The sequence below is a fragment of the Thamnophis sirtalis genome, unplaced genomic scaffold (assembly GCF_051295495.1).
Source record: "Thamnophis sirtalis isolate CommonGarterSnake01/CBP01778 unplaced genomic scaffold, rThaSir2_p1.2 scaffold_8, whole genome shotgun sequence".
Lineage (NCBI taxonomy): Eukaryota > Metazoa > Chordata > Lepidosauria > Squamata > Natricidae > Thamnophis > Thamnophis sirtalis.
In genome coordinates, this window is record NW_028261388.1 from 56,697,526 (window position 1) to 56,709,593 (window position 12,068).

The window sequence follows — 12,068 nt, forward strand, 5'->3', positions numbered from 1 at the left end:
TTATGTGATGTGGGAAACTGAACCTGGTCCCTGTCATGTTTGCAAGGTCAGAGGGAAGTGTTATGAAAATAAACTCCCATCTCATTTCAGCCATAATGCTATGAAACCCAATAAACTTGCAGCCACTCAGTGAAACTGAGGTCTATACCTATTATTTTTATTACTGGAAATTTGGTTGCAACAGGATTTCATTAGCTTTGTGTTCTTAAAAGTCCAATATAATTTCCAGTTTAAAGGTCTTTTTTAGGTACAACTGGGTCATTTATTTTATTTTTTTGCTAATAAAAGACTTGCAAAGGAAAAGTTGCGCTTGCATTTAGTGTAACATATATAACCTAATACTTTTGTATCCCAGCAAAAATGGCAAACCACTTTTCTATATTATTGCCAAGAAAACTACACATACATGTATGTGAAATCATTAGGAGTCAAGCCTGATTTGAATGAGATTATATTTTATGGTGTTGGAAGGTATGTCCCGGCCCATTCCCAGCTGGGAGTCACCACTGATGCTAAAAGAAAGTTTCATGAAGACAGCTGCCTGGAAGTTATGAGTTTTATTGAGGAAAGAAAAACGGGAAGGACGAGACGCAGCTCAGACGTTCCGGGGTCTGCAGCACACCGTACATGCATTGGTTTTCCCTTTTATACAGTTTTTTTCTTTGAGGCTTTTGTGTAAGTTTCTGATTTACAAAGATTTATTTATTCTGGATGATTGCTCTGATCTTGATTCTGATTCTGTTTCGTCCGGTGTCTTGTCCTTGGGGTTAATCCTGTCACAAAGGGGAGGAAGAGCGTTTCCTGTGTGGGTGCTTGTGAGTAGGTGTCAGCTTTATGTAAATGGTTATGATGTTTGTCTTGCCTTAAATTAGATTCTATATTATTTCTAGTGGTCATCTCCAGACTCTTTCCCATGCTCTTGTTACTTTTAATCCTTTATACTATGTTTCCTTTTGTGATTAAATAGAACCCCTTTTGTCTACGTGTATGGTTTTCTCCTGACTATGGCTGTAGCCTGTATGTGTTTATTAATTTCTAGGATATGCTTTTTTGTTATGTCTTTCTGGTACCTTACTACAATGGGAAATGGAAATATTCCTTGAATATGCCTTGGTCAATATATCTACCTAGGCCCCTCTATACTTCAAGCCTACAAGTCAACCACATTTGCTAGAAGAAATGAAGGTGTTATTCTACCTAAATTATGAGAAACTACCAAAAAAAGCCGTTTCTGATGTGTATAGGATTGTCCTACAAATCCATCAAAATAAATTAGAATTTAGCATGATATAATAAATGGGTTTAGATCAGTGTTTCTCAACCTTGGCAGCTAAAGAACCTCAGCTCTCCAAATTCTTAGGAGCTTGGGAAATTCTGGGAGTTGAAGTCGACACATCTTAAAGTTGCCACGATTGGGAAACACTGTTTAGATTTTAAAGTAGAATACTGTGCCAGTATAATTTCCCCCATGATTGTCTTTAATTGTTTAATTATTTTTAATGTTTGCATTGTTTGTATGTTTGTTTATTTTTTGCGTATGTTCTAAGCCATCCAGAGATGTGAAATAATAATATAAACTGAATAAATAAAACACACCTAGCTCAATAAATGTGGCTGTTTGAAAGACAAGTTCTTCCTGTGTGGCAGTTGATCTGCAAAAAATCAGTGGTAAAGGTACGATATCTTTCTGCAGGACAAACTACCTGGAACAAACTGTATTTCCATTTACTGGAAGGGTGTGCCCAGAGGTTTAGTCCTCACAACTGCTGCACTGCCTGATGCAATCACCTTGACTCGAAAGATAAAGCTGCCATTACATTCAGCAAGGACTACACTTTTGATTTTCAAATAAAACCTTTCATTTAGATGGCATGGTAGGAGTACCATATAAACATGAATAACTCAGAAGTGATTTCATCAGCTTCAATAAGGTTCCAGACTGAATTGTTAGATTGAGATGACTAGGCACTTCCAGCCTTCTGTGCCAGAATCAGAAAAGATTTGAAATGCTTTTCTTTTCAAGCAAGTAAGTTTCACTGGAAGTTGGGTGGAACTATTTAAAATCTAAATGCTTCGCTCATTATAGACACAATTTGAGACCATAGCACTGTCTTAAATGCCAAGAGTTCTCTATCCTCTCCCCCCCCCACACCGTTATCTTTCTCAGTGGGGCCATCCACGCTTTTGGGTTGGTAGCTTTTGGAAAGGAAAGAGTCTATTGATCTTTGTGTGCACGCAGTGATAAACGTTGTGTGGGGAATAAGTCTCAGCGTATCAATTCGCGCTTCTGCCACCCGTTTTCGCCCGCTCTTGCTCTGCAAGTCTGCGGGTGGGTGGTTAGCTTGCAGGGGCGGCTGGGTGTGTGTGTGGTTGGGAGGGAACGCAGACAGGTGGGCTGGACGAGTTTTCGCGGTGGTGGAGGCTGGTCAAAAAGGAAGGGGGCAGTGAAGAAGGCAGCGTAGTGAGGTGTTTCATATGGTTTGGACAGGTGTGTGCGTGCGTGCGTATTCCGTCCCATAGTACAGGCGGGTAGAGGGGGCGGACTGGTTGTGTGTGGGCAGCTGGCAGGCTGGCGTGAGGTTTGCGCTCAGCAAGCGGCGCCTGAGACGCGGGCATGTGATCAAAAAGCAAGGGGGGGGAGGAAGAGGAGGAGGAAAGAGGGAAGGAACTGGCTATACTCTATGAGCCAGGAGTTTGCAAGCTCCGGGGCGCTGGCGTAGGGGACCCGGCAGGAGGAATGTATCTCACAAAGGACGCGCTCGCGTTTGGCGGGCCGCCTGGGGCGGGAATCGCGGCGTGCGTACGAGTAGGAGAGGAGTTGCTCGTTTTCCCTCCCTCCTTAGGAATCCCAAGCGGCGAAGGAGCGGCACCCGCAGTGTGAGGCTCCCCCTGGCTGTTTGGAGCGGGCTGCATGAGAGGAGAGGGAGGGGGGGGGCGTCCAGAGAGCTGCAAAGAGCAGCAGACACTTCATCCTGCGGCACCAGCAGGAAGAGAGGCTGTGCTCGCGAGGGAGAGCCGAAGCCCATGTGCGCAGGTGGGCAACACCCGTTTCCACCGCATTGTCAGCCGGTGGTGGCTGCAGACATGCATTTGGGGAGGGGAAGAGGGAACAGGACAGCAGATGGGAGGCCGGCATCCAAGAGCCAACAGCGAGTCCGGGATGGCTCTGGGTACGTGTATGTCGTGGGTGCCAGTCTGTCTTTCTCAGTCTCAAGAGATTACGGTTTACAACTTGATATCTTCCTTTGGCTGGATGGTAGTGAAGACTAATCGAGGGAGGGAAAATGAGGTTTGTTTCTCCTTCCCTTAATTCTTTAACCACTGACAATCTAAAAATGCACACGCAGGCTACTGTAAACTAAATGTGTATGATGTGGCTTATGGCAGCATTAGCGGGCATATCGGAACTACCTTGCGTTTTGTTGTTACTTTGCGATTTCGACTTAGAGGAGCTGTAGTGGGGAAGAGAGCAAAAACAGCGTGTAGGTACCTTGACAAGTGGCTTGGCGTCGAGTTGGCAGGGAGGGTTGCTTGCCATGTGCAAAAACACGATCTTTATTCAGGAGTAATTTCGAGGAAGGAGGACATTAGTCCACAGCCCTGCATGGAAGAAGGAAGAGGCTAGATGCAACGGAGCATTGGAATCTGATTTAAGATAAAATAATCACTACCAACCTGTGCCCAGTGTTTAAGGGATTAGTCTCCAACTTAACTTTTATTATTACTACAGTAGTTGTGATGGCAATGGGATAGCACTGCTAAGGAAAAACCTCCGATAGGGGACTCATTGGACTTGTTTGTAAGAAGCATATAAAAATGTAAGAATATTAAAAATATTATAATAAAGTGATCAGGATTTCTGATGAGATTGATCAACATGTTGGTTGAGATTAGTTGTATTACGTATGAACATATCTTAATATATCTTTATTCCCTTTAAATTTTGTTTACTAGCTTCCAAAATGTGTACATATTTTGTAGAATAATATTTCTTGTAAACTATATGCTTATGAGGGTGTCTGCATTTATTACTAGATAATCACATCAATTTGCTTCACTTTTATATACTATTATATCAGGCAACGTAGCAGATAAAACATTCATTAAGGCAAAGTTGGTATTTTACTTTTTTTTACCCTTCATACAATTTCAATGAAATAAAATGAATACTTAAAGGCTGAAACCCTATACTGAACTTTCTGAGAGTGAGTGGGATTATATTACCTTGTAAAAAATTAATGGATATAATGCATGTATTGGTGGGAATGCCTGAGACTTTTTCATGCATTCTGGACTAGAGTTTTGGATGTGACAGTTAGCTACAGCAGATGTAACATATATTTAATTTCTTCCATTTAACTATAGGTGGCAGTGTGAAAACCAATTACAAACATTGGTAGAAGTTATGTTTTGCTCTCTATGAAAAAAATAAAGACAGTATACACATGACTAGGCTCTGGGAACTTGAGAAACCACAGGTATGTAAATTGATTAATCTGCCTATGCAATGTTTTCTGTATTCTCAAAGTTGACCACTTTTAGGCAGAATTTAACTTAAAATATCAGATGCATTAGACCTGAACAAGTTTAAAAAACCAAGGAATACAGAAAAGCATGTTTATAACAATTGGAAGATTTTAAACTTATAACATAATGTTAAATAAATGTAATGTTGTCTTCTGTTACTGCTGCTGTAGCTAACAAAATTATGTGTGTATATACATGCTCTGTAAAACGTTTATTTCAAACACAAGTATACTAATTAAAGTTGACAATTTTCTCCTTGAGTGGTCTAGCATAACAATCAGAAACATATTTCTATACTGAATCTCAACCCTCTTAAAAAGTCAGTTAAGTTAAAATGAACTAGAATTACGTGTCTGTAAACATGTGTAGAGCACTAGTGTAGTTAAAAGCGGATTTAGCAGTACTGTGGGATGAATAGTAAAATTATTTTCCTGGCTGGTGAGATAAAGAAAATCAGATGTTTTAAAAAGTGATAAGTACAAGAAAAATCTTTGCATAAATTATGCAATTTCCAATAGTGAACACATCTTTTTGTCTTGCAGGAGACAGGTGAGGTCTCTGACCTCATCTTGGAGTTCATAGGCAGCCATAGAGTCCTAAGGCATCTCACTGCTTCTATACACATCTAAAATCTAGCATTTTATCAAGAATGAGCTTCCATGCCTCTCCAGATTCTGGATAAATTAGAAGGAGGGGAGATTTTTTTCCTGAAATCATGCTGAGGTTTTGAAATGTCTCTAAAACATAGCATGACATCAGGAATGAGCGCTTATCCTTATCTTGGCTCAGGAAAAGAGTACGCACACTGACCTTTCACTGGGTTTTACAGATACTTGGAAAGCAAAATGCTTCTTGATTCTGAATGCTTTCAAAACTGCATGTGACATCACAGGTGAGAGCTTGCTTGTCTCCTGACTCAGGAGAGACCAGATCTGGTGGCGCCCACAAATTTTGGTAATCTGTCATGGTTAGCAAAATTGATGAACTGCTGATCATTGCCTCTAAATTATTTTAGGCTAGTTAACAGTTTTGTTTACTCTCACATTTGATATGCCATGTTGCACAAGAATATAAACTGCATGCCAGCAATATACATTACAATGGAAATAACTGATCATTTTAAAGGAAAAATTGAAAATTGTTAGAATGTTTTATTATTGCAATAGGAGCAAAAGATATATAATTAGTTAGCAATATAATTTTACTAGCAAATCCAATTTGAATTAAAATAAGTATGAAATTTACTTAAAACATTTTTACTAATCACGTGTGTGATCACTAAATTGAAAGAAAAGAATTCAGTCTCAAAATCATAGTGTTCACTGAGTATAACGTCTGTTCAGCACAGGAATGAAAATTAAAGCATCCCCCCAAATAAGAACCTAACCTTTTAAACACATCTAGCAAAGCAGAGGCCTTTGCCACTCCAGGTAATTGATTTCACTGTCAAATCTGCCTTCCTGTAACTTAAATGCTTATGCCATGCACTTTAAGAGAACAAGTCTTGACTTACCTCTGTGACAAGTGTTTGAGGAGGGCACTCGCCCCTTCTTTCCACCCCTTCTCTATTCCCCACCTTCCCAATACTTTTCAAGGCTAATCATTTCAGTTTCTTCAGTCTTTTTTAGGTACTCCACAAATTATCCTTGTTATCCTTCTCAAATGTGTTTCAATTTACTTGAATACCTTTAAAAATGTAACACCACAATCTTAGTTATGTATTTGTCTTTCTCTAATGCCCATATACATAGTTCATTTACTATCCATCAAAAATTCAGTCTCCTTGGAGACAGAAACAAATGGTGAGAATAGGCATTATAGCATTATATCCAAGCATGGGAATACTTGTATCTCTCTTATATTTAGAAGATTTATTTGAGTAAATATAATTACTTGAGAGTATAGCAATCTGGACTTGGTATTGGGGTGCTTGAAGAGGAACAATTGATACGTAGAACTTGTCTACTTGGAACCAGAAATTTAAAATTTATTGAATTGCTTGTATTCCTGGAAGTTACTCGTGTGAGTGAATGTATAAATTCATAATCTTATATGTAAAAATGTAGCAGTATATATTCCTTTTACAGTAAGAAGTCATAAAATATTAACAATTATGTCTAATGTAAGAGAAGCAGTAGGAAGAATGTTCTGCTGAGGGTTCTTATTACAGAGATCACTAGGCAACAAGTAGCATTACTGTACATTATGATAAATTGTCATAAATAATTGAAATAAACTCATCACTTTCCAAATGCTTGATCTGTATTGTTTGATCTGCTCACCAAGTTAATTAGAGTACAAGACAACTGTACACTACCAAAACATCAAGATTTCCCATGTTTTTGTGTAAACTGCTACTAATATACTAAACTGTTACATAATTCAAACATGTGAATGTTAGACTGTCGGTAATGAAGTATATTAATCTCAGGAAAAAAATGATCAAAAACTAGATATTTATCTCTTTTTTTCTATTCTATTTGGGCTCCATTTCTACAATGCAGCCATCTCAGCAGCTTGCATTCCTGCTATTTTGAGTCCTACACAACATGGATCCCTACATTTTTTTTTTATGTGAGTCAAAATGCACAGATAATGATAAGACACTGGATTCCAGCCAAAAGGCAGGTACTGATAGTTTTTCTTGCAGACAAATTTAAAGGATGGAGATACAGTGAGCACAGATGGCATCCTGTAACTCATTCTTGCATTGGAAGAAAACATTGTAATAGTAATACATGTAGGTTTATCTGGACTTTGGATGAAAGTCAACAGCCTTAATCTTTTGTGGGTATAAAATATAAACTATAATCTTAATAGTAGACCAGGGACTTTGTGTGCAAGGCATCCCAAATTCAATCTCTGATATTCCCACATAGAATTGAATTTGTATAAAAAACAAAGAATTGCAGCAAGTACCTACAGGTCTGATTGAATTACATTTCCTATTTCCAAAAGCACTAAACCTGAGAAAGTTCTTTTTAAAAAATATTTATAGTTAAAAGTAAGTCCTGTTGTGACAGCAAATGGGAGGACTTGATACCACAATATTGAACTCTAAATTCAATATTCAATGGAATATTTGAATGGGGTCATGAAGAGTTGGACACAACTTAGCGACTGAACAACATTAGTCACATAAGCCAATTGATGAAAAATGCAATCTTAATCACATGAAAGGTATTTCATAGAATCAAAGTCCTTGTCAATTTGAAGGAGCATGTATTGTGCTCCTAGAAAAATGTATTCTATTTGTAAAATGATAGTATTGTTCGGGTTTGGATGCTCAAAAATGGACCAGTGGGGTGTGCAGATGTGGTGATAGGCAGCAGCGGCAATGGATGGCAATGACGCTGATGGGTGGCAATGATCCCTGCAGCCTGGAACGGGGTATTCTGGGAGGCTGATCCAACCACCAATCAGCTGCTCATGCTAAATCAGGCTGTGCTGAAGCTGGCCAGGCTGTTTGCTGTCTGCTGCAATGAAGCAAATTGCTGGGAGGCAGAGGCAGATTTCCCTCCCCCCCTTTCCAAAACCTACGTGCGTCTTCTAGTCTGAGTGCCTTACAGTCCGAAAAATATGATACAGTATTATTGTCATTATGGTAGATTTTTCCCCCACCCCAAAACCTAGGTGCATTTTGTAGTCTGGAGTGTTTTATAATCTGAAAAATATGGTAAATAAAGTATTATTATTGTCATTATAAGTACTGTTGTCACCATTGGCATCTATCTTCTGAATGTAATTTACATGAGGTCTCCCCTAATTTTATCTCAATAATAATAGCCAGTGAGGTAGATTGAATTGGAACTATAATTGTGATAACGCTAGTTCAATAGAATTTTCTCAAACTTATCAGGATTTTATTCTCTCATCTTTTGCCAGTGGAGAAAGATAGAAAAAAAAACAGGGAGAAGTTACTTTAAAAAAATATTTTTGTTAAAAAAGCACTAAATTACAGAGAGGTGCCAGAATGAATCAGGAGAAAGCAGAAGCAGACACTTGGTAATATGAACGTGTCAAAGCTGTATGTGTATGTGTACACACACAGACATGTATATACACAGAGACACTTTTAGAGATTTTCATCCTTTTATATTTTAAATTTTCCAAATTTATTTATTTTTTATTTATTCATTTTTTCAATTACTAAGCTTCCCATCTCAGTTAATGATGCTGGATGGCTTACAATTAAAAATATATTACAATTCAGCCACTAAAATACTTCAAAACAATGAAATTTCATTAGATTTAATATCATTGGATGATAGAAAAAGTCACTACAGTCTCATTGGATAATGAATGAGAATCTGAGCAAGATGAAAACTTTCCACTTGACATCATAGTAGATATGGGAGAACAGAAGAATAAACAGCAATATTTAATTTACAAGTTGCATGTAAATGTCATAACTAAATGGTTCACATACTCAACGTTCAACTAATTTATGAGGACAAATATAATAAACTATCAAAATATAAATAGGAGTTCATAGGAAACAATTAAAAATTATGAAATAATATTATAAAAGCTATTCAGGTCATAAATAAATAAAATCTTTTTCTGCCAGTATAGATAATTGGGCTATGCAATGTTTTGGATTGGGTCGCATAAAGATGTTTTAGAAAACTTCTCTGGTGCTTCTTTAAAGTTCATATTGTTGCAGTTCTAGGAAAAACATACTGTATTTTTCGGACCATAAGACACACTTTTTTGTCTCCCAAAAGGGGGTGAAAATGTCTATGCGTCTTATATACCAAATATTGCTGAAGCCCCAGCCACCCCCCCGACCATTTTTTGGGCTCCGCACATCCGGGCCTGTTTTTGGCCTTTTTCAGCCCATTTTGGGGGCTTTTTTCCAGTCAGTTTTCAAGGCTTTTTTTGGCCCATTTTGTTTTGGGGAAAAAGGGCTGAAAAAAGCCTTGAAAACGGGCTGAAAAAAGCCTCAAAAATAGATACCCCCCCTGAAAAATGGACCGAAAAAGCCTCAGAAATTGGCTAAAAAAAGCCTCAAAAAGCCTAAAAAATGTGCCCCAAAAGTCCCCAAAGCAGGCCACAAAAGCATCGACAAAGGGCCAAAAAAAAGCCTTGAAAATGGGTAGAAAAAAGGCTGGAAAAGGGCTGAAAAGCCCCCAAAAACCTCTTTTGTTTTGTTTTCCTCTTCTAAATTTAGGTGTGTCTTATAGTCAGATGTGTTATATAATCCAAAAAATATGGTAACTGCTTTAAACAATTGCAGAAGGGCTCTGCTTGCACCCCTGTGTGCTCCAGAGCATTTTGGAATTGAATCACAAGTGCTTCACAATCTAAAAAGACTTAACAAATTTATAGGAAAATAATTGTAGGAATTCAAACACAACAAATAAAACAAGAGGCTGAAACTGTGTTGACTTCAGAATACCATCTTAAAATGGCTAATATTCTAAGGTAATAAGATAAGTTCAATGAAAAAGTGATATATATATTTTCAAATACACAACATATTGGTCGTATTTGTTTAAATGATTGCAGCCTAAACAATATATAAAGAAAAAAAATCAGGCATATATGGTGGGACACAAGATTGCAATTGACAAAATGTGAATCACAATACAAACTTCACTGCTTTTACACTTGTAATGTTACATGCAAGTTCTTAAGGGATAGATGTTATGTCATAAACTCCCATTGCACATTTCATCATTTTGATGGAACCTTCGAATTAGGAGAAGAAAAAACATACTCAAAATTGAAATACCAGGAACAATACCAACAATGGTTGAGTGAGATGATACTCTCATAATATGGTTTTAGACTTAAATGATATTGTAATCCATTCCAAGAAAGAAGCCTTAGTTTATAAACTACAGCAGATTAATGAATCATGCTAAATCAAAATAAATCAAGCCACATTATAGATTAATGTTTTATGTGAACCAATCCATAGATACACTGATGTGAACATAGAAAAAAGAAATTAAATATTTAAGATTTGTATGGTACTTGAAAGGAATCCCACTGTTTCAAACACATTATTTCAATCTCCTTAGAACAGCCTGAAAGAAAAGTCAGCGTTAGTACTATTCACCATGCTTTAAGAGCAGAAGATGATTTCCTTAAGAGCTTCTAATGGCTTATAGCAACAGATTTGCGCTTAAGGCTGTCTTGTTGATTCATAGGTCTTGCTTCTTAAGCTATGCCAGAACTTTCCCCCTTTTTACTATGTTAGTATAAATCTTGATACTGTATGTTATTTCAATACAATGTTATTTATGTAATAAATTCTTAATATTCTAATATAGATGGAAGGGGAAGAAAAAGTGGATATTCTACCAATATTAGCATAGATTAGGATATTAATATTACAAGTATTAGGATTATTTGGCTTTTCATTTCACAATTAAACATAACATTGGAAATGAGGAAATGAGGAAATGAAAGAAGAATATTCATTAAAGTATTGGTTATGTAACAAAAGTTTGGTCTTAAGATAAATTAAGATTTCAGTTATTGAAATCTATCCTGTTGGTGTGTATAAAAATAGATGAACAAAACAAGTTTAACAACACTGAAATATTAAAAAAAACAAAAATGGTTTTGTAAAAAACAAAAAAAAATTAAAAGAAAAAGTACCGTATTTTCACGACCAAAAGCCGCACCGGATTAAAAGCCGCAGTATCAATTAACGTTAATTTTTTTAACTTTTTCCACATATAAAGCGCACCGGGTTATAAGCCGCACATTTCCCGACGCTTCTGGACATCGCGAGGAGCGGCACGAGGGTTCTTGGCGCTCCGGGGGGCGCCGAGGGCGGCTGGGAGGGGCGCGCGGCTTGGTTTCTCCTCCCTGGACGTCGCAGCGGCGGCCCCGGGCTCACCGATCTCTGTGTTTTTCGCATCGGGGCATGCTCTTGCAGCGCGCCCCGATGCGAAAGGCACTGGGATCGGTGAGTTTGGGGCTGCTGCTGCAGCGTCCAGGGAGGAGAAACCAAGCCGCGCGCCTCTCCCAGCTGCTTTCGGTGCTTCCTGGAGCGCCGGGAGCCACAGATGTCCAGAAGCGGCTTTTGGGGCTGGTGGGGATTGGATTTCCGGCTCGGTGGCCCCTGTCGCTTCTGGACGTTGTGGGGAGCCGAGGAGAGTGTGGGGGGGAGCGCGCGGCGGTTCTTGGCGCTCTGGGAGGCGGGAGAGGCGCGCGGTTTGATTTCTCCTCCCTGGACGTCGCCCGATCTCTGTGTTTTTCGCATCGGGGCGTGCTGCAAGAGCATGCCCCGATGCGAAAAACACGGGGATCGGCGCGCCCGGGGCCGCCGCCGCGACGCCCAGGGAGGAGAAACCAAACCGCGCGCCTCTCCCGCCTCCCAGAGCGCCAAGAACCGCCGCGCGCTCCCCCCCACACTCTCCTCGGCTCCCCACAACGTCCAGAAGCGACAGGGGCCACCGAGCCGGAAATCCAATCCCCACCAGCCCCAAAAGCCGCCTCTGGACATCTATTGCAGTCGCGAGGAGCAAAGCAGCTGGGAGATCTTTTTCCACATATAAAGCGCACCGGGTTATAAGCCGCAC

At 39.1% G+C, this 12,068-nt stretch overlaps 1 long non-coding RNA gene across 3 annotated transcripts in view; it reads left to right on the forward strand.

Moving 5' to 3' along the window:
• Positions 1-3,050: 3,050 nt before the first annotated feature.
• LOC106550875 (uncharacterized) overlaps positions 3,051-12,068 on the forward strand; it is a 193,300-nt gene continuing 184,282 nt past the window's right edge. For all 3 annotated transcript variants that reach the window (XR_015697530.1, XR_015697529.1, XR_015697531.1), the window contains exons 1-2: positions 3,051-3,289; positions 4,366-4,478. This is a non-coding gene — a long non-coding RNA (uncharacterized LOC106550875). The remainder of the gene's footprint in view (positions 3,290-4,365; positions 4,479-12,068) is intronic.